Here is a 20,545-nt window from a genome sequence, read left to right as displayed (position 1 = left end):
ATGTGAAAGTGGAGTGAGCTGTCAGAGTCATGATAAATCTGGCCCATTGTATTTTATTTCTGAGCACTGGATGTCTTCCACTTCTGATTCTGACCAAATACACTGCCATTATATTTATAATAATAATAATAATAATAATTTTAACAATCTACTTTCAGCAAAAAAGGACTATTTGATTCAAATACTAGAATACATATTCCTTAATCAAGACTCACCCTGCCCTGGCAGCCTTAGTGTTTGCCATGATGGCCATGATGACCATGATGGCCATGATGACCATGATGGCCATGATGACCATGAATTCCATGGTGTCCATGTAGACCGTGGTGTATATTTGGTCCAATGTGTCCAGCATGACCATGGTGTATGTGTGGACCTATGTGATGAGGTGGATGATGTCCTGGGTGGGGCTGATGGTGATGGTGATGGTGGGGATGTCGAGGATGGTGGTGGGGACCTGAAACAAAACATTAATTCAGATTTTTAAAATTACAGGGTCAAGTACAAGGATGTTTAATGAGAAGGCTAGTTTCCCACTAGCGCTTTTCGATCCGGCAGGCTGTTTCATCAGAGAACAGCCTGCCGGATCTCTCTGCGCTCCAGCATTGCCGGAAGCTACCGAATCGTTGTCCGGCTCCATTCACTAAAATTGGACCGGCATGTTTGTCAGATCTCCATCTGTCCTCATTATAGTGAATGGGGCTGGCGGATGTCAGGTAGCGTCCAGACGTGCCAGATCCAGACATCTAGTGTGAAAATAGCCTTATTATATAGAAAAGGAAACCGGTATTGCCAGGTCATAAGAAATATTGATATTCCAGTCAATATATAGTAACATAGTTTATAAGGAATATAGCAACATAGTAACATGGTTTGTAAGACTGAAAAACTACATTTGTCCATCCAGTTCGGCCTGTTATCCTGCAAGTTGATCCAGAGGAAGGCAAAAAAAAAAAAAAAACTGAGGTAGAAGCCAATTTTCCCCACTTAAGGGGAAAAAACTTCCTTCCCGACTCCAATCAGGCAATCAGAATAACTCCCTGGATCAACGACCCCTCTCTAGTAGCTATAGCCTGTAATATTATTACACTCCAGAAATACATCCAGGCCCCTCTTGAATTCCTTTATTGTACTCACCATCACCACCTCCTCAGGCAGAGAGTTCCATAGTCTCACTGCTCTTACCGTAAAGAATCCTCTTCTATGTTTGTGTACAAACCTTCTTTCCTCCAGACGCAGAGGATGTCCCCTCGTCACAGTCCTGGGGATAAATAGATGATGGGAGAGATCTCTGTACTGACCCCTGATATATTTATACACAGTAATTAGATCTCCCCTCAGTCTTCTTTTTTCTAAAGTGAATAACCCTAATTTTGATAATCTTTCAGGGTACTGTAGTTAACCGATTCCAGTTATTACTTTAGTTGCCCTCCTCTGGACCCTCTCCAGCTCTGCTCTGTCTGCCTTGTTCACAAGAGCCCAGAACTGTACACAGTACTCCATGTGTGGTCTGACTAGTGATTTGTAAAGTGGTAGGATTATGTTCTCATCACTGGCATCTATGCCCCTTTTGATGAAACCCATTATCTTATTGGCCTTGGCAGCAGCTGCCTGACACTGGTTTTTGCAGCTTAGTTTGCTGTTCACTAAAACTCCTAGGTCCTTTTCCATGTCAGTGTTACCCAGAGTTTTACCATTTAGTATGTACGGGTGACTTGCATTATTCCTTCCCATGTGCATAACCTTACATTTGTCAGTGTTAAACCTCATCTGCCACGTATCTGCCCAAGCCTCCAATCTATCCAGATCCCTCTGTAGTAGTATACTGTCCTCTTCAGTGTCAATTACTTTACACAGTTTAGTGTCATCTGCAAAAATTTATACTTTACTATGCAAGCCTTCTATAAGATCATTAATACATATATTGAAGAGAATAGGGCCCAATACTGACCCCTGAGGTACCCCACTAGTGACAGTGACCCAATCTGAGTGTGTACCATTAATAACCACCCTCTGTTTTCTATCACTCAGCCAGTTACTTACCCACATACAGACATTTTCTCCCAGTCCAAGCATTCTCATTTTATATACTAACCTTTCATGTGGTACAGTGTCAAATGCTTTGGAGAAGTCCAGATATACGACATCCATTGATTCACCGCTGTCAAGTCTAGAACTTACCTCCTCATAGAAACTGATTAAAGGGATTCTGTCACCTCGTTTTCGGTTATAGAGATGCGGACATGCACGGCTAGATCGCCGCTAGCATGTCCGCAATATACCTGTCCTATAGGGCTGTGTGCTTTTATTTTGTTTAAAAAATGATTTTAGAGATATGTAAATGAGTCTTGTAAGGTGCCCAAGGGGCTGTACGAACCTTCCTGGTGCCCAGCCACGCCCCCCTGTGAAGGAGCCCAGCACCGCCTGCGTCCTCCGAATCTCCTCCTTTCGACAGTTAGATTGCCGTAATCTCGCGATGCGCGAGCTCGCGCATGCGCAGTTCCTTCCCTGAGGCTGATGCCAGCACAGGGAAGGAACACTATACCGGCAGTGCGCATGCGCGAGCTCGCGCATCGCGAGATTACGGCAATCTAACTGTCGAAAGGAGGAGATTCGGAGGACATAGGCGGTGCTGGGCTCCTTCACAGGGGGGCGTGGCTGGGCACAAGGAAGGTTCGTACAGCCCCTTGGGCACCTTACAAGACTCATTTACATTTCTCTAAAATCATTTTTTAAACAAAATAAAAGCACACAGCCCTATAGGACCGGTATATTGCGGACATGCTAGCGGTGATCTAGCCGTGCATGTCCGCATCTCTATAACCTAAAACGAGGTGACAGAATCCTTTAAATTAGTTTGACATGACCAATCCCTCATGAAGCCATGCTGATATGGCATTATTTGCTTATTTTCATTGAGGTGCTCCAGGATAGCATCTCTTAGAAAACCTTCAAACAGTTTACCCACGACAGGTGTTAAACTTACCGGCCTATAGTTTCTGGGCTCTGTTTTTGGACCCTTTTGAATATTGGCACCACATTTGCTATATGCCAATCCTGTGGGACACTCCCTGTCAGTTTAGAGCCCTTAAATATCAGAAATAAGGGTCTGGGTATGACATTGCTTAATTCTCTTCTTAGGTCCTGGCGATTTTTCTATTTTAATCTTTTTAAACGCCACTGTACTTCTTCCTGGGTCAGACAGGGCACTTTTAATGAGGAATTAATTTTACATTCTGTATTTCATCTGACAGTTTGATTTCCTCAGTGAGTACAGTGGAGAAAAAAAAATATTTAATAGCTTTGCTTTCTCCTCATCGCTCTCTGCAACTCCCCCCTCATTTCTCTGTAGAGGGCCGACACCTTCAGATTTATACTTTTTACCATTTATATAATTAAAGAATATTTTAGGGTTAGTTTTGCTCTCTTTGGCAATTAATCTCTCGGTCTCTAGTTTGGCTGCTTTTATTAGTATTTTTACATATTCTATTTTTTTCCTTATAGTTTTCAGTGCTTCCTCGCTACCCTCCTGTTTAAGTGATTTAAATGCTTTCTTTTTGTCATTTATTGCTTTCTTTACAGTTCTATTTATCCATATTGTTTTTTTCTTGTTCCTTAACCTTTTATTCCCATAAGGTATGTACCTCTCACAATTAGATTTTATGCTTTATGCTTTAAAAAATATCCCATTTTGTCCCAGTTTGTTAGACATATGGCCTTTCTTAGTTGGCTAAATTTAGCTTTTTTGAAGTTTGGTATTTTTGTTCCACCCTGAAGAAACACTCTTTTGAATGACAATTGGAAGGTTATTATTTTATGGTCACTATTTCCCAGGTGTCCCCCAACCTGCACGTCTGTTGTTCTGTCAGGTCTATTGGTTAATACTAAGTCCAGTATGGCTGTCCCTCTAGTCGGGTACTGAACCAGTTGGGAAAGGTAATTGTCTTTGGTTATTGCCAAGAACCTGTTTCCTTTATGAGACGTTCAGGTTTCAGTTTCCCAGTCTATATCTGGGTAGTTGCTGCCTCGTCTATCTCATTTAGTAGCAGATTTTCTGGTATATTAGGTGGCTTATAATAAACTCCTATTAGTATTTTATTATTGTTCTTGCCTCTATGTATTTCTTCCCACAGTGACTCCACATGTTCATGTCCCTCACTTAAATCTTCTCGGACTGTGGGTTTTAGACAGGACTTTACTTAAAGGCAGACCCTTCCCCCTCTCCGGTTTTGGCGATCCTTTCTAACCAGACTGTAACCCTGTACATTAACCGCCCAGTCATAGCTATCATCCAGCCATGTCTCAGTTATTCCCACTATGTCATAGTCCTCCTCACACATCACTAATTCCAGTTCACCAGTTTTATTAGTCAGGCTTCTGGCATTAGTATACATATTGCATATTTTCTACCCTACACCTTTCCTTATGTACTGTTCTAGTCCCTTCTTCCATTCCTCCCCCAGTTCCATTACCTTGCCCCAGGTCTCTATCAGCACTATCTTCCCCTCCTATAGCGTAATTACCCTCTCCCCCAGTCCCTAGTTTAAACACTCCTCCAACCTTCTAGCCATCTTATCCCCAACACAGCTGGCCCTTCCCTATTGAGGTGCAGCCCATCTCTACGATAGAGCCTGTAGCCGATAGAGAAGTCGGACCAGTTCTCCAGGAACCCAAACCCCTCCTTCCTACACCAGTTCTTGAGCCACTTGTTACCCTCCCCAATCTCCCGCTGCCTTTCTTGTGTGGCTCCTGGTACAGGTAGTATTTTGGAAAACACTACCTTTGAGGTCCTTGCCCTAAGCTTGTGACCTAAATCAGTCCTTGCCCTAAGCTTGTGACCTAAATCCCTAAAATCATTTTTAAGGACGCTCCACCTACCTCTAACTTTGTCATTGGTTCAGATATGGACCATGACTGCTGGATCTTCTCCAGCCCCTCCCAGTAATCTGTCAACCTGATCCGCGATGTGTCAAACTCGAGCGCCAGGAAGACAACACACAGTTTGACGATCACGGTCTTTGTGACAGATCACAATAATAATTAATTGAGTCTCCCACTAATAATTAATTGATTCTCCCACTACCAGCATCTGGTCTGCCCTGCTTACATTCCCCTGACTGGCAGAGGAAGTGTCCGGCTGCAGCAGTGCTGTCCCTGAACCAACATCCCGCTCATCTGCCAACCTTGCAAACTTGTTGGGGTATGTCAGATCAGGGCTAGCCTCCCTGGCACTCTTCCCTCTACCCCGCTTTCTAACTGTTATCCAGCTAGCTACTCACTCGTTACCACCCTCCCCACATCTACTCCATAGAGTGCTTGCTCAGTGAGCAGTGCCCCGTTAGATACACGATGTGTGATTCCAAACGGGCAATTCGCTCACATTTTGAACAAAGATATGCACCCTCAAACGGCTGTTCCAGGACTGCATACATTTATTTATTTATTTTATGCACTTATATAGCACTACTAAATTCCACAGACATTAATAACCAACTGTCCCCAATGGGGCTCACAATCTAAGGTCCCTATCAGTAAATCAGGAAACCCACGCAAACACGGGTAGAACATATAAACTCCATACTCCAAGATGTTGTCCTTGGTCAGATTCGAACCTAGGACCCCAGCGCTGCAAGGCACCAGTGCTGACAACTGAGCCACCGTGCTGCCACATTAGCCAAGATGTGCACTGGACTGCGCTGTCAATAATGGAACACATATTAAATGGGGATTACGCAAGAAAGAAGAAAAAATACAATATGGTGCAGTGATAAGAATCTAACTTATTGTAGTTCCCTCCTAAAGTCCCTGAATCTCAAATCACGTAATCTTAAATCACACACTTAATACAAACACACACTTGAACTCAAACACTCAAATGCTCACAAACTTTCGTTGTTTGTCTGCTTGTATAAGTGCAGCTCTCAAACCAGACAGCTTTTTTTCCTCTGGATTCAAAGGACTGAGCTGCCCTCAAGACTGGCTATTTAACTTCTCCTAATTAGATACCCACACCCTAATTACTCACCTATGCAACACCCTGGAGAAGGAAGAGAGAAAAAAAATGTAATCACAGTATACTCTCTATGAAATAAACTTGGCAGCAAAATAAACCTGGCAGCAATAGTGGGATAGGGCACACAGTGATGTCACAGTACAGGCATAATGCACACAGTGATGTCACAGCTTAGAAACAATAAATACAGTGATGTCATACAGTGGTACTTCACTCAGCAAAGCCACAACTCATGAGCGATGCTAAAACTGAAGCCACGATAGTGACATAATGTACATAGTGATGTCATTTTATAGTGAACATTTACAAAATTATGTCACAATACAGGAATTATGTATACAAATTTAACAGTCACTATCATGTAACTGTACAGGATAATGGAGGACAATTATTAAAGGGGTTGTTCATCCTTATTTAGATGATGGCCTAACAGGATAGGTCACCACTAGTTGATTGGTGGGAGTCCAACACCCCACTCCCTGCTGATCAGCTGTTCTGTGTAGCACCATCGCTGGAAGTAAGTGCCGGAACTACACTGTACAGTCAACATTGTAGTGGACAGCATTGTCACTGTAGCATAGTTTCTATTAAAGTAAATGGGAGCAGCAGAGCAGTGATAAGTGCTGTCCGGTACAATGTTGACTGATCAGCAGGAGTGGGGGATTTCGGACCTCTGTCGATCAACTAGTGAGGATAAGCCTTCACATAAAAAGGCTGGACAACCCCTTTAAGACCAGTGTACTACACTGCGGTATTATTTTATCCCCTTCTAGTGTCAGATACTCCATAATTATACTTCACACTTCCTAATAATTGTGGCGCATCTGTGCAGGTTTGTGCGCCAAAACGGATATTTACACTGGCAAGTGTACTGATGCAGATTTCAGGTATAATCTATGCAAGTTTCCTGGCGTAGATTGTAATAAATGATTCAGGTCCATCAACTCTGCCCACGTTTTGGAAAATACCCAAAAAGTTGCGAAATCTTGTGAAATCTTTTTGATGCCAGCTTCCTGGTATACAGGGGATGATAACCATCTCCCAATGTTATCTCCTTGGTTTCCAAGTCACTTGCATTACACTCTCCATGCCCCCCTTGCATCAACCATTACTGCCCCTAACTTCAGATCAGAAGTAGACCCCTTACATAGAAGCTGGTATGGTATGCATATAGCCTGGTAGTTCTGCACATTCATATACACACATAGGGGGTTATGTATCAAACTGGTGTAAAGTAGACATGGCTTAGTTGCCCATAGCAAGCAATCAGATTCCACCTTTCATTTCAGACAGCTCCTTTCAAAAATGAAAGGTGGAATCTGATTGGTTGCTATGGGCAACTAAGTCGGTTCTACTTTACACCAGTTTGATAAATGACCCCTGTAATGTATACAGCAATTATTCTAACATATTATGGAGACCTAAACTAGATGGCGTTAACAAATCTTGAAGGTTTAGTCTTGACATGTATAACTAGCAATTATAGGCAAGCAAATGCACTAGATCAGGGATGCCCAACCTGAGGCCCTCCAGCTGTTGTAAAACTACAACTCCCAGCATGCTCAGACAGCCTACAGCAGGGCATGGTGGAAATTGTAGTTTTACAACAGCTGGAGGGCCGCAGGTTGGGCATCCTTGCACTGTATAAAGCACATGGGCAAAAAATGCTTGTGATACTAACCTTGGTTTGAATTTCCCATTATGACTGCAATCTGGAGAAAATAAAAAACTCAATCAATAGCCATTCATTAAATTCTATCAATCTGATATTTTAGATCCCTTTTTCCATGTAGAAAATAAGAAAATACTATTATTAGATATTCTAGACTATAATTTAGGGCTGAAACGATTACTCGATTACATTTTTTTACATCGAGGATTCGTTTGTATCATGTGACCATGGAGCGGGAGCGAAGAGCTTGCCATTACTCACCGCTCCGTGGTCACCCGCTGGCCCGTACCGCACTCCACTGAGGGAAACTTTGTGCGTGTGTCCAGCTGCCATGCCGGTCGGCAGTCTGCTGCCTTTCAGTGTGTCCCCGCTGGGGACGGGGAACTGAGCAGGGGGCGGATTGGCCCCTGGAGGAGGAGTGTATGGGTTTATTTCGGAATATAAAACAAAAATGTATGTTTGCTATGAGGCAGATATAGGCATTTACTGGAATAGGAGAAACTGCAATGCTACCCGGATACTACTAATACACGAGCCCGGTGCACCGTATCTACTATTATAAATAGGGCATTGCTACCCCCGCCAGGCACAGCTGCAGCCTCTCATCTCTCCCGCTGCTTGAACCAGTCTGTGCGCTTCTGTCTGTTCTTCAAAAAAATGGCCGCCGTCTACTTTGTATGCAGGCACCTGGTACGCCGCTCACCCTCTAGCAGACGCAATGGCTTGTGGTTTCTATGGGGACTGGAGCATCGCTCTGGAGATCACGTTTGTGTATTTCAGTTTAACAGAGTTTCATAGTGATCATTTGGAGATCGGTGCCGCAGGTACTGTACTGATTTCCCCATACGTATATGCATGCCAAGGTGTAGCTGGCGTTACACCCTGTGCAGGTGTGGGTGGCCCGGCAATGAAGATCGTCTGATACAGTGAGGCTATTAGAGAAGGAATACACTGCCCTGCTGTTATTTGGGCTCTGTTATATCTATTATTATTACCTGTAGTAATGCTCTGATTTTACTGCACCATAAAGTAGGGAAACTGTTCAGTTCATGTCCACATTGGTTTTCTGCAAGGGATTGTCTAATAACAGGTGGCATTTAGGTGGCTGCAGTTCAACTTTGGGCAAGCTGGTGGCACTGGGGGGCAAGCTGGTGGTACTGGGGGTCAAGCTGATGGCACTGGGGGCAAGCTGGTGGTACTGGGGGTCAAGCTGATGGCACTGGGGGGGGAAGCTGATGGCACTGGGGGGGGAGCTGAAGGTACTGGGGGAACGGAGCTGATGGCACGGGAGGGGGAGCTGATGGCACTGGGGGATAGTGGAGCTGATGGCACTGGGGGGAACGGAGCTGATGGCACGGGAGGGGGAGCTGATGGCACTGGGGAATAGTGGAGCTGATGGCACTGGGGGATAGTGGAGCTGATGGCACTGGGGGGAACGGAGCTGATGGCACGGGAGGGGGAGCTGATGGCACTGGGGGGAACGGAGCTGATGGCACTGGGGGGAACTGATGCACTTGGGCTGATGGCACTGGGGAATAGTGGAGCTGATGGCACTGGGGGGAACTGATGCACTTGGGCTGATGGCACTGGGGAATAGTGGAGCTGATGGCACGGGAGGGGGAGCTGATGGCACTGGGGGATAGTGGAGCTGATGGCACTGGGGGATAGTGGAGCTGATGGCACGGGAGGGGGAGCTGATGGCACTGGGGCATAGTGGAGCTGATGGCACTGGGGGATAGTGGAGCTGATGGCACTGGGGGGAACGGAGCTGATGGCACTGGGGGGAACTGATGCACTTGGGCTGATGGCACTGGGGAATAGTGGAGCTGATGGCACTGGGGGATAGTGGAGCTGATGGCATGGGGGGGGAAGCTGATGGCACTGGGGGGGGAGCTGAAGGTACTGGGGGAACGGAGCTGATGGCACGGGAGGGGGAGCTGATGGCACTGGGGGATAGTGGAGCTGATGGCACTGGGGGGAACGGAGCTGATGGCACGGGAGGGGGAGCTGATGGCACTGGGGAATAGTGGAGCTGATGGCACTGGGGGATAGTGGAGCTGATGGCACTGGGGGGAACGGAGCTGATGGCACGGGAGGGGGAGCTGATGGCACTGGGGGGAACGGAGCTGATGGCACTGGGGGGAACTGATGCACTTGGGCTGATGGCACTGGGGAATAGTGGAGCTGATGGCACTGGGGGGAACTGATGCACTTGGGCTGATGGCACTGGGGAATAGTGGAGCTGATGGCACGGGAGGGGGAGCTGATGGCACTGGGGGATAGTGGAGCTGATGGCACTGGGGGATAGTGGAGCTGATGGCACGGGAGGGGGAGCTGATGGCACTGGGGCATAGTGGAGCTGATGGCACTGGGGGATAGTGGAGCTGATGGCACTGGGGGGAACGGAGCTGATGGCACTGGGGGGAACTGATGCACTTGGGCTGATGGCACTGGGGAATAGTGGAGCTGATGGCACTGGGGGATAGTGGAGCTGATGGCATGGGAGGGGGAGCTGATGGCACTGGGGGATAGTGGAGCTGATGGCACTGGGGCATAGTGGAGCTGATGGCACTGGGGCATAGTGGAGCTGATGGCACTGGGGGGAACGGAGCTGATGGCACTGGGGGGAACTGATGCACTTGGGCTGATGGCACAGGAGGGAACAAAGGGTGTTGGGGACTGATGGCAGGGTGTCTGATGAGTTTTTATAAAGGAAAACAGTCTATTAATTCATTTTTTCTTACTAGATTACTCGCTCAATCGTAAAAAAAAATCAATAGAATACTCAATTTCTAAAATAATCGTTTACTGCAGCCCTAGTATAATTATTACTAGATGTACTTGCTGGGTGTTTGAAACAACGATTCCAGGCAGAGATTTATGTCACTGTGGAACATCACACTGATAATGCAATTTAATACTTTCAATTTTTTTTTTTTATTATTCACTGTTATTTCTATGAATTTGAAATAACAATTGTTTTCAAATAAATTGTAACATACCATGAATACTTTATAAATGAGAGGAATATCGGGAGAGCTAAGCTAAATGTGCTAGATTTCCGACTCTGCACAAAAAAAAAATATAAATAAATGGTGTACATTCCTTCCACCACATCTATTATGTGTTTTAGACACTCTTTTGACCACCAGGCACAGTGGGACAGATATATTACGGCTGGCATAACATGTACCAGTTTTAGTATAAGGTCCAATGGTGTAAAATGCACCAAATTGATTAAGAGGCATGAGTGTCTTTAATAAACATAAATAATCTTCCAGCAGTTCACGTGTCAAAAATTCTAATCCGCTCCAGCTGAGAGCTGACATAGATTTGAACTACAATTTGTGCCAGTTTCTGATGTAAAATTATAGTAAATGTGGTCAATAGTGAAAAATCAGAAATGTGGAGGGAACCATTATTTGGAACTTATTTATGCCAAAATTGTGCCAAGATTTTGTTTTAAAATTAAGATCCAATGTAAGACAACCAAGAGGTGGTGTATGGAAGAACTGAGGGAGAGATTTCTCAAAACTGGTGTACAGGAAAACATAGCAACCAATCAGATTCCACCTTTCATTTTTCAATGCTCGTTTGGAAAATGAAAGGTGGAATCTGATTGGTTGCTATGGGCAACTAAGTCAGTTTTCCTGTACACCAGTTTTGATCAATCTTTTCTGTAACATGTCTAGCAAGATGCACCAAATCTATCACATGGCATGAGACACTTTGGTAAGTTTGGCACCACTTCTGCCTGTCTGGACTAACTTTTAAAGGGGTTGTCTCACGTAAAAAAAAAATGCATTTATTATTTAGAGAAAGTTAATACAAGGCATATACTAATGTACTATTATTGTCCAGGTTGCCTCCTTTGCTGGCTTGATTCATTTTTCCATCAAATTATACATGGCTCGTTTCCATGGTTACGACCACCCTGCAATCCAGCAGTGGTGGCCGTGCTTCCACACTATAGGAAAAAGCACTAGTCCATGACACGGTCACAGTGACACGGTTGTGGCCATTAGAGAGAACAGCAATTTTGAAAATGAATCCAGCCAGCAAAGGAGACAATATGTACAATCACAATACATTAGTAAGTGCATTTTATTAACTTTCTCTACATGATAAATGTCACTTGCTGAAGTGAGACAACCCCTTCAACCCCTTCCCGTCCAGTGCCGTAATAGTATGGCGCAGCGGGACGTGACTTGACGCCCAGTGCCGTACTAGTACGGCGCGCTGATCGGGCGGGTGCAGGAGCTGCTCCCACCTGATCAGCTGCAGGGGACTGGCTGTTCCCATTAGCCGGACCCCTGCTGTATGTGTCGGGACATTAACCCTCACTGTGCTGCGGTCAGCGCTGACCACAGCATGTGCAGGGTGTGTAGAGGGAGGGAGCTCCCTCCCGTTCCCCATCAGTTCCCCCGCGCTGCTGTGACGGGGATCCAATGGCAGGGAAGGCACTCCGATGCCTTTCTTAGGCATCGTGGCTGCCTTCAGGGAGAGCCTGTAAGATCCAGCCCCCTGGATCTCACAGGAGGCAGGCTGTAAGTTGATTACGCTGGTAATACACTTACAGCCAATGCATTACAATACAGAAGTATTGTAATGCATTGTAAAGGGCATCAGACCCCCAAAAGTTGTGAAAAAAAGTAAAAAGATAAAGTTTTACCCAAAAATTTCAGTGTTTTACGGTCCGTTTTTCACGGATCCGTTGTTCCGTTTTATTTTTTTCCGTTGTGTTTCCATTTCCATTCCGTTTTTCCGTATGGCATATACAGTATACAGTAATTACATTGAAAAAATTGGGCTGTGCATGACATTTTCTATAGATGGTCCCGCAAAAACGGAACGGAAACGGAAGACATACGGATGCAATTCCGTATGTGTTCCGTTTTTTTTGCGGACCCATTGACTTGAATGGAGCCACGGAACGTGATTTGCGGGCAATAATTGGACATGTTCTGTCTTTCAATGGAACGGAAAAACGGAAATACGGAAACGGAATGCATACGGAGTACATTCCGTTTTTTTTGCGGAACCATTGAAACGAATGGTTCCGTATATGGACCTTATACGGAACGCCAAAAACGGCCCGCAAAACGAAAAAAAAAAGAAAAACGGTAGTGTGGAAGAGGCCTTATGGAGACACTAAAACATAATTTTTTTTGTTTCAAAAATTATTTTATTTTATTGTGTTAAATGTAAAAATAAAAAATAAATAGAAAAAAGTTGACTTATTAGGTATCGCCACGTCCGTAACAACCTGCTCTATAAAAATACCACATGACCTAACCCCTCAGATGAACACAATAAAAAAAAAAAAAAAAAAAAAAAAAAAAACTTGTACAAAAAGCCATTTTTTGTCACCTTACATCACAAAAAATGTAATAGCAAGCAATCAAAAAGTCATATGCACTCCAAAATAGTGCCAATCAAACCGTCATCTCATCCCGCAAAAATAATACCCTACCTGAGACAATCACCCAAAAATTTAAAAAAACTATGGCTCTCAGAATATGGAGACACTAAAACATAATTATTTTTTTTAGTTTTTGTAAAACTTAAATAAATAAAAAAGTATACATATTAGGTATTGCCACGTCCGTAACAACCTGCTCTATAAAAATATCACATGACCTAACCTCTAAGGTGAACACCGTAAAAAAAAAAAAAACGTTGTCAAAAAAGCCATTTTCTTTCACCTTACATCACAAAATGTGTAATACCAAGCTATCAAAAAGTCATATGCACCCCAAAATCATACCAATCAAACCGTCATCTCATCCCGCAAAAAAATGAGAATCTACCTAAGACAATCGCCCAAAAAATAAATAAATATATGGTTCTCAGAATATGGAGACACTAAGGCCCCTTTCACATGAGCGAGTATTAGGCGCGGGTGCAATGAGTGACGTGAACACATTGCACCAGCACTGAATCCGCACCCATTCATTTCAATGGGGCTGTGTACATGAGCGTTGTTTTTCATGCATCACTTGTGCGTTGCGTGAAAATCGCAGCATGTTCTATATTCTGCGTTTTTCACGCAACGCTGGCTCCATAGAAGTGAATGGGGCTGCGTGAAAAATGCATTGCGATGCGATTTTCACGGATGGTTTCTAAGAGATGTTGTTACTAAACATTCAGTTTTTTATCACGCGCGTGCAAAACGCATTAAAACGCATTGCACTGGCGCGAAAAAAATAAATAACGGAATGCAATCGCAGACAAAACTCACTGAACTTGCTTGCAGAATCGCACAATTTTCCCAGAGTGCACCCGCAATGTATACGGACCTAATCCGCGACGTTCGTCTGCAAGGGGCCTTAAACATTATTTTTTTTGTTTCAAAAGTTATATCATTGTGTAAAACTTAAATAAATAAACAAAAGTATACATATTAGGTATAACGACCTGCTCTATAAAAATATCACATGACCTAACCCCTCAGGTGAACACCGTAAAAAAAATAAAAAAAATAAAAAAAATAAGTGGGTCAAAAAAGCAATATTTTGTCACCTTACATCACAAAAAGCGCAATACCAAGCGATTAAAAAGTCATATGCACACTAAAATAGTACCAATCAAACCATCATCTCATAAAAAAAAAAAAATGAGCCCCTACATAAGACAGTTGCCCAAAAAAAAAAAATACTACGGCTTTCAGAATATGGAGACACTTGTTAGCGGTTTTTCTTCTGGCAGGTTTATGCTGGTTAAATGATGAGACATCAGACCTCCAACCCGTAAATATTTCCCTCTACAATGAATATCCGGTTTGCTTCTGATTAGGAGATAAATATCAGCCCAGACTTAACATAGGTTGTTAAATATCTAAAATCTTTATTTCCCAGCACATACTTATAGGGCTTTTTGGGGGTGGGTGCATATTGTCTCTCAAGATCCAATTGGAACAATCCTGGTGTTTCTTAGCAGGCCTTGGGAAACATGTTTGTCCAGATACAGTTGAAACTTTGTTAAACAATACTGGTATCTGCTATATACAATACATGAAAAGGGTTATTTTACATTGAACAGGTTTCTCTCTACATGCTAATAAGTTGAATGGGTTATCATAGTTTTCTGTCATTGTATGTGAGGTGAGATGTTAAATAGCCTTTTGTTCAGGGAGGCTGCTATTGTGTCCAGCACTGGCAGAGGTTGTGAGATATGTTAATTCGAGGTACTGCATTCCGCAAGAGATGAGGCTTGTATAATCTATGTCTAATCTGTGATGTATCAAAAGTAAGATTTATGAAAAATCCCTTTCAACACTAAAAAATTATTTTTTTCAAAAATCATTTATTATGTAAAACTGAAACAAACAACCAAAAAAAGTCATATTTGGTATTGTCGCGTCCGTAACAACCTGCTCTATAAAAATACCACATGATCTAACCTGTCAGATGAACATTGTAAATAACAAAAACTAAAAACGGTGCCAAAACAGCTATTTTTTGTTATCTTGTCTCACAAAAAGTGTAATATAGAGCAACCAAAAATCATATGTACCCTAAAATAGTACCAACAAAACTGCCACCTTATCCTGTAGTTTCCAAAATGGGGTCATTTTATTGGAGTTTCTACTCTAGGGGTGCATTAGGGGGTCTTCAAATGTGACATGGCAACTTAAAATTATTCCAGTGAAATCTGCCCTCCAAAAACCATATGGCATTCCTTTCCTTCTGCGCCCTGCCGTGTGCCCGTACAGGAGTTTACAGAAACACCCCATATGTGGTCGTAAACTACAGAATCAAGGCAATAAATATTGATTTTTGTTTGGCAGTTAGCCCATTCTTTGTTACTGGAAAAAAATGGATTTAAATGGAAAACCTGCCAAAAAAGTGAAATTCAGAAATTTCATCTACATTTCCCTTTAATTCTTGTGGAAGATTTGCTTCTAAACTTCTAAGCCTTCTAACGTCCCAAAAAAATTAAATGTAATTTTCAAAATGATCCAAACATGAAATAGACATATGGGAAATGTAAAGTAATAACTGTTTTTGGAGGTATCACTATCTATTATAGAAGTAGAGAAATTGAAATTTGGAAATTCACACATTTTTCTACATTTTTGATAAATTTGGTATTTTTTTTTATAAATAAAAATGAAATATTTTGACAGAATTTTACCACTGTCATGAAGTACAAATATGTGACGAGAAAACATTCTCAGAATGGCTTGAAAAAGTAAAAGCGTTTAAAAGTTATTACCACATTAGTGTGACACATGTCAGATTTGCAAAAAAATGACCTGGGCAGGAAGGTGGGGTTGAAAGGGTTAAAGCTGTCTAACCTTAGGACTGCAATAACAAATCTCCTCCGTTAACCTTGCCATGAAAGGAAGCTTTTAGAGCATCCAGTATAACACAAGCCCTATGGCATTGCACATACCTTTCACGAGGGCAAGAAGGCCAGTGACTGATTTCAGACGAACAGCTGAATTTATAGTCAGATAGAAGATCTACAGGATGTGTCAGGCGAAGGTAAACTGAATAGAATGGTATGAAGACACAAAGAAAAAAAGTTTAAGTTTCCACTGACATCAAGCCAGTCATTGTTGTTCCAGCAACAGCCCACTTCCTGACGAGACACTCCCAAGCACTCCCCGTGACCAAGGCCCCACAGTAGAAATCTGATGACACCAAGAGCTCAGAAAGAAATTCTAAGAGCTGTTGTGTAGACAGATTTTTATTGAGTATAAGCAATGTGTTAACTGTGGATATGAAGCTCCTGATACCGTATAAACATAGGTCTAACTCTATGTTATACTCTAGGGGTGTAGTTATAGACGTAGCAGTCGCACCCCAGCCCTGGGCTTAAAGGTTCCTCTGCCACAGAAACAGACCCCAGCATTATAAATGGAGCATGGTAGGTGTGGGGCTGTCACCATCAGGCATGAAGAGGTTACATACCTTCATTGCAAACTGCTAGCAATCCATTCATACGTTCTAGCAGGAATAATAAAGGAATGGCATATCATAGAATCATAAGAATAGCTATTCCAGAATTGTTATTACATGGAGAATGCAAGTAGTTACTAAAACAGACATGTCAGGAGGGGGGACAGCTCCTCTTTAACACACTGAGAAAGGCTATAGATTCTTTAGCCTTTGGCCTGTGACCCTTCAGCTGTTGCAAAGATACAGTTCCCAGTATGCCTGGACAGCCTATAGATATTATGGCATGCTGAGAATTGTAGTTTTGCAACAGCTGGAGGGCCGCAGGTTGAGCATCCCTGCTTCAGAGCATATAAGATCCAAAAGGCGTTATCCAATACTATATAAATGTCCCCCATATGCCGGGCCCCTCACAGTGAATATACTTACCCCGCTCCCTGCACCGCTCCTGGTCCCCGCGCCGCTGCTTCTCCCCGGTGTCGGGGTGGAGCAGCCAATGGCAGGTGGGGACGGGGACGAACCTCCCTAGCGTCACCCGCGATGGTAGGGAGGCTCGGCCCCTGCCTGCCATTGGCTGCCCCCCGACACCGGATGTTTTCATCTGTGTACAGGGAGAACCAGCAGCGGCAGTACGGGGACCAGGAGTGGCGCAGGGAGCGGGGTAAGTATATTCACTGTGAGGGGCCCAGCATATGGGGGACATTTTTATAGTATTGGATAACCCCTTTAAAGGTATGTCTACAAGAAGACAAAAGATAGCTAGATAGGTCATCAGTCTAAAAGTCACATAAAATCCTTTTAAAGCTTTGATATAAACAGGAAAATGCTTACAAAAAGATAAAGTAAGATGACATAAAAGAACATAAAAAACAGTTTCAAAAAGACCAGCAGGGACCCTGGAGCCGCAGTGCTGGAGCAGCGAGATCATTTAATAGGTAGGTAATGGTTCTTTTGTTGTTTTATGCAATGCACCCACCATAGTAAGCAATAGTTACTTTCCTTCTCCCAGTCTATAAATTCTCCCATCGTTTATCTTAAATCCTCTTCTTAGGCCTGCACTGTCTCCTGGCCACGGGTGCATGGAAGCAGTTGGAGAGAAGAGCGGGTGGCACCCTGCAGCAAACTAATATGATGTCTAATGAAATGTTCTATACAGAGGACCTGTCATCTCTCCAGCAATGTTGGTTTTAGTAACTACTTGCATTCCCCATGTAATAGCAATTCTGCATCATCTATTGCTATCACTCCATGATGTAACACTCCATTGCTATTCCTGCTAGAGGTTATGAATGAATTGTCAGAAGCTTGCAATAAAGGTACAGATGGGTATTACCAGTCAGGGGGGAGGGGGGTCCCTGCCCAGTCTGACACCAGCAGCACAGACAAACTCTCTACTGGTAACACCCAGCAGCACCTTTACTGCAGACTGCTGGCAACATTTTTGTAAATTTCTAGCAGGAATAATAAAGGAATGGCACAGCACAGAGTTGTTAAGGCTAGGTGCTTTAGAATTGTTATTACATGAGGGAGAGTGACCGGAAGTCGATGAGAGCGGTTGGCTTCCTACAGTGCTCCGTCTGGGAAATTAAATCCACCGTCATCCACCTCAGAGCCAGCTAATCTTACTCTGGGCTACATTTTGAGGCCAATATCGGGTGAATCGGTTCATCCAGACCGGAGCTACAAATTGGGCCTAGTGCTCACAGAAGACCGCGACCTATAGTACATCGTGAATCCCGTCTGCAGACAAGTGGATTACCTCTGGTGCTGCCCAGACCTGCTTGCTCCTCAGGACCACCTTAGATAACCCTGCCGAACCCGCCTGGATCGACGCAAAACCTGAGGCCCCTGCCGGTGCTTCGGCAGCTCCGCCATCTTGCCAAGACCGGGGTGCACACGTCTACCGGCTGAGGATTTCACCTGGAGATAGTTGGGGACTGCATGACCTGCGGATCTAATACACCTCACTGGCAGCATTCAGGTACCTGCTGTGCTGCTGTATAGACTTTGGAGCCCTGGTCGGACACCAACTCGTGAGCCGAGGAGGTGAGCGTGTGTGCCCTCCTGCAACATGCCCAGATCAGGCCTACTCGAGTTTACTGACGCTGCTGAACGAATTGCCCACATAGTCACCACGTGGTCAGCCTCCGGAACGCCATGATTTTTACCTGCTGCAGCTGGGACATCATCGCTACTTATCACTCGTCATCGCTGTTCTGGTGTTGAGTTTCCAGCCTGCTGGGCTCCCGTCGCCTGGAGTGGGGAAGACCCGGTGAACCAAGATTGCATAGGCCGCAGTAAGTCATACACCTATTTATGCAGCTATTGAAAGCGTTTCCTTGCCTAAAACCCGTTTAGGTCGCGGAGATTGATTCTCGCTTCCAACCCCCCCACCGCTTATTGTAGGAGCTAAGCTCCAACTTTTCTGGACTGTTCTACAGACCAACCTACTTCCACTACTTTAACGCTAATTGCAGGACTTAGTCCTAATTTTTCCTGTGGCGACCTCTTGTTACAACTCCTATTAGCAGCGTGATTACAATTACCTGATGTGATTGCCAAACAGGCTATTAAGAAACCCAACACCTCTATAGCCTTCACTCTGAGATAACATAGGGAAAATCGGAAACCTTACTTCCAGAGAACCGAATAACTCCCAAAAATCTGCCTCCTCGCATGGAGAGATGGACAATTACATGACAAAAAAGAACACTAACTCCGCTGTTCAGAAGTTAGATACACCATCTACACTGCGTGCAGAATTATTAGGCAAATGAGTATTTTGACCACATCATCCTCTTTATGCATGTTGTCTTACACCAAGCTGTATAGGCTCGAAAGCCTACTACCAATTAAGCATATTAGGTGATGTGCATCTCTGTAATGAGAAGGGGTGTGGTCTAATGACATCAACACCCTATATTTGGTGTGCATAATTATTAGGCAACTTCCTTTCCTTTGGCAAAATGGGTCAAAAGAAGGACTTGACAGGCTCAGAAAAGTCAAAAATAGTGAGATATCTTGCAGAGGGATGCAGCACTCTTAAAATTGCAAAGCTTCTGAAGCGTGATCATCGAACAATCAAGCGTTTCATTCAAAATAGTCAACAGGGTCGCAAGAAGCGTGTGGAAAAACCAAGGCGCAAAATAACTGCCCATGAACTGAGAAAAGTCAAGCGTGCAGCTGCCAAGATGCCACTTGCCACCAGTTTGGCCATATTTCAGAGCTGAAACATCACTGGAGAGCCCAATAGCACAAGGTGTGCAATACTCAGAGACATGGCCAAGGTAAGAAAGGCTGAAAGACGACCACCACTGAACAAGACACACAAGCTGAAACGTCAAGACTGGGCCAAGAAATATCTCAAGACTGATTTTTCTAAGGTTTTATGGACTGATGAAATGAGAGTGAGTCTTGATGGGCCAGATGGATGGGCCCGTGGCTGGATTGGTAAAGGGCAGAGAGCTCCAGTCCGACTCAGACCCCAGCAAGGTGGAGGTGGAGTACTGGTTTGGGCTGGTATCATCAAAAATGAGCTTGTGGGGCCTTTTCGGGTTGAGGATAGAGTCAAGCTCAACTCTCAGTCCTACTGCCAGTTTCTGGAAGACACCTTCTTCAAGCAGTGGTACAGGAAGAAGTCTGTATCCTTCAAGAAAAACATGATTTTCATGCAGGACAATGCTCCATCACACGCGTCCAAGTACTCCACAGCATGGCTGGCAAGAAAGGGTATAAAAGAAGAAAATCTAATGACATGGCCTCCTTGTTCACCTGATCTGAACCCCATTGAGAACCTGTGGTCCATCATCAAATGTGAGATTTACAAGGAGGGAAAACAGTACACCTCTCTGAACAGTGTCTGGGAGGCTGTGGTTGCTGCTGCACGCAATGTTGATGGTGAACAGATCAAAACACTGACAGAATCCATGGATGGCAGGCTTTTGAGTGTCCTTGCAA

The 20,545-nt window shown here is 44.0% G+C and overlaps 1 long non-coding RNA gene across 3 annotated transcripts in view; it reads right to left on the bottom strand.

Annotated features, from left to right (window-relative positions):
• LOC121007349 overlaps positions 1-18,860 on the bottom strand; it is a 32,336-nt gene extending 13,476 nt beyond the window's left edge. Inside the window, exons 1-4 of one of the 3 annotated variants that reach the window (XR_005780398.1) lie at positions 18,757-18,860; positions 16,083-16,179; positions 7,695-7,725; positions 216-457 (exon numbers count right to left, since the gene is read on the bottom strand). This is a non-coding gene — a long non-coding RNA (uncharacterized LOC121007349). Of the gene's footprint in view, positions 1-215; positions 458-6,025; positions 6,038-7,694; positions 7,726-16,082; positions 16,277-18,756 lie in introns of those variants that run through there. The other 2 variants (XR_005780397.1, XR_005780396.1) reach the window with 2 other exon arrangements.
• Between the last annotated feature and the right edge of the window lie 1,685 nt (positions 18,861-20,545).

Source organism: Bufo bufo, chromosome 7 (assembly GCF_905171765.1).
Source record: "Bufo bufo chromosome 7, aBufBuf1.1, whole genome shotgun sequence".
In the NCBI taxonomy this organism is placed as follows: domain Eukaryota; kingdom Metazoa; phylum Chordata; class Amphibia; order Anura; family Bufonidae; genus Bufo; species Bufo bufo.
The sequence above is the reverse complement of the archived record's forward strand: the minus strand, read 5'-3'. Positions and strand labels throughout refer to the sequence as shown.